Source organism: Austrofundulus limnaeus, unplaced genomic scaffold (assembly GCF_001266775.1).
Source record: "Austrofundulus limnaeus strain Quisiro unplaced genomic scaffold, Austrofundulus_limnaeus-1.0 Scaffold991, whole genome shotgun sequence".
NCBI lineage: Eukaryota > Metazoa > Chordata > Actinopteri > Cyprinodontiformes > Rivulidae > Austrofundulus > Austrofundulus limnaeus.
The window spans coordinates 48,267-51,144 of NW_013953393.1; positions in this window are offsets into that span (position 1 = coordinate 48,267).

The window sequence follows — 2,878 nt, forward strand, 5'->3', positions numbered from 1 at the left end:
CTGGGCTCAAATTGTGCGTACGCCAGTTTTATAAATCTGACCCCTGGGCTCAAATTGTGCGTACGACGGTTTTATAAATCTGAATTTTTTTTTGGCGTACGCCATTTCCGCCTTTTGGCCGTACGTTCACTTTTAGTATGGTTTCCACGCAACCCTTTATAAATGAGACCCCAGGTGAGTACTTGACACAGAGAGGATTTGGATATGAAAATTCAAATAATAATCTTACTTTTCTTTGCTTACAGGTATCCAGAAGAATCGACACTTGAGAGGGAGGATTAATCCAAAGGCAGGTAAGTGTTCCAGCAGAGTGGCCAGGTTCTTAACAGTTCCTTTATCCAGTACAACCAACAAACTCCTTTGTCCAAGAAAGTCTCTTACATTCCCTTAAAACACTTTTATAGTGATTGCGGGACTGTACTGTTCCCTCCTGGTTTTACTTGGTTGGGATCTGTATCTTCGCCATTTACATCTTTCTCCCTTGCAGAGGCCAGACAACTCTGAAGTCCACCAGGCTGGCTGCTTTGATGGCCTCCAGACTTTCTCCGGACAGGCAGACTTATAGGCAGTTTGCACAGCATCAGTCATGTTTGTGACCTCTGTCTCAATGTCTTGCACAGTTTTGATCCTGGCAATTCTCCCACCCATCAACTGGGATAAACTGCTGATAAACAGATTCCAGTCAGTGTTATTTGGGTTTCTGTAAGTGACTGGGTATGTCTCCACATCTTCAGCTTAAACTGAATTTGTCGATGGTCTGACATGGTTTCATCTGGGGATACTTCCCAGTCACATACTTAGTTTACCAAGTCTATAGGCCTGTTATATCAATGACCTCCTCCCGATTAACAGTTTGGAAGGTAGGTACATTGCCCTAATTAAGGACTAGCAGGTATCCTGTCAGCAAGTATTCTAACTAAGATCTGCCTCTAGGGTTAATATCAGAGCTCCACCAGCACACATGATGGGAGTTGGCATCACAACCAATGAGTACCTGGAGGCCCTTTTCTTCAGCATAATCGACTATTGCCACAAACTCCTTGGATGGAGGTGGCTGCTGTGAATCAAACAGCAAATAAACWGAGGCTGCAATGATCGGTCTGGATTCACCATTTGCCTGAATGTCCAACTGCACTGCTACAGCATCACTTGTTGTTAGGTGGGGCAGTGCAGTGTATCTTACACCTGTTGTCAGGACTACTGCTGCTCTGGGTCTGTGGCTACTCACATCATATAGAAGTGTGCCCCCAGGGAATCCCAGGCCTCGTACCATAGACTTAACTATCCAAGGTTCCTGGATCAAGGCTATGCCTGTATGCAGCCTACTAAGGCAGGTACACAACAATGTACTGTACTTACATCTTTACAATGATGCAAGTTGCTCTGTATAAATTCCATCATCCCTAAAACTGCAGAGATTAGGACCCTTTTCTCCATCAGAGGACACCGACATGTCAGAGGACACCAACACCATGTCGGTGTCCTCATCACCTGGAGACCCCAGCACTTGTGAGGCCCCAACTACTCCCCACTGGGGTGCAGTCAAGGGGCTACACTCGAACTGGGTACTCCCTGTAGACACAGCAACAGCAGAGGCAGAAGCCATCACCGTCACCGAGCCCCAGAGCACTAAACACTCCAGTTGCCCAGGACCCAACACATAGGCATCAGGTCCTGGGGCCGCAGTAGAGGTTGTTCCAGTCACTATATTACTGGCCCATCCAGCCTGGTTCCCCACCAGACAGGCCAGAGGCACGGTCATAGGACCCTCTGCAGCATATGCACCCAATGTGCCGCAGGCTGGGTCCCTGGAGACTTTAGAACCTCCTTCTGCTGGGTACTGGGGGTTGATCCTTTGTCCACTCAATTTAAAATGCTTGTCAACTTGCCATCCACCAGGGGTAGATGACTGACGAGTGTTGATGGTACCCGGGTTTTACATCAGAGTTTTCCTTCTCCTAGGTGGGTTGCCTGTCAAGGCAATCGAGGCCCACCTGCCCAGCTGCTTTTGGTTTGCGGTAACCTTTTAGCCTTTCAGCTTATTCACTAGAACCTGATTTATGTCTGGACAGTTTTTGTCCTGTTGAGCTCTGAATTATCTAAAATAATAGCTTCATCCAAACCATCAACATGTCTGCTAGATCCCATCCCAACCAGACTGTTCAAAGAAACATTTCCCTTAATTAATATCTATATTTTAGATGTACTTAATTTATCTTTAATAAATGGTTATGTGCCGCAGAGTTTTAAGGTTGCTGTAATTAAACCTTTACTTAAGAAACCTGATCTTGATTCAGGAGTTCTGGCCAAATATAGACCTATATCTAATCTCCCATTCTTCTCAAAAATTCTTGAGAAAATAGTTTCAAAACAACAATGTGAACATCTGGATAGAAATAATCTATATGAGGAGTTTCAGTCAGGATTTAGAGCTCATCATAGCACAGAAACAGCACTGGTTAAATTTACTAATGATATTCTCATGGCCTCAGACAGTGGACTTGTGTCCATCCTTGTCCTGTTAGATCTCAGTGCTGCATTTGATACAATTGATCACAATATTTTATTATGTACACTTGAACTTGATGTTGGGATTACAGGAACAGCTCTCAATAACAGTTCATAGGACACCACTGTGTCCTATGCTGCTGCATGGGACACAGTATTTGCAACATGGGATAAATTTCCATTGTTACGCTGATGATACTCAGTTATATTTATCCATGAAACCTGATGAATCCAACCAGTTACTTAAACTACAAGCATGTCTTACAGACATAAAAACATGGATGACTCTTAACTTTCTGCTTCTAAACTCAGATAAGCAGGAGAGAGGAGGAGGGCACCGCCTAAAGTGTGTGTGTGTGTGTGTGTGTGT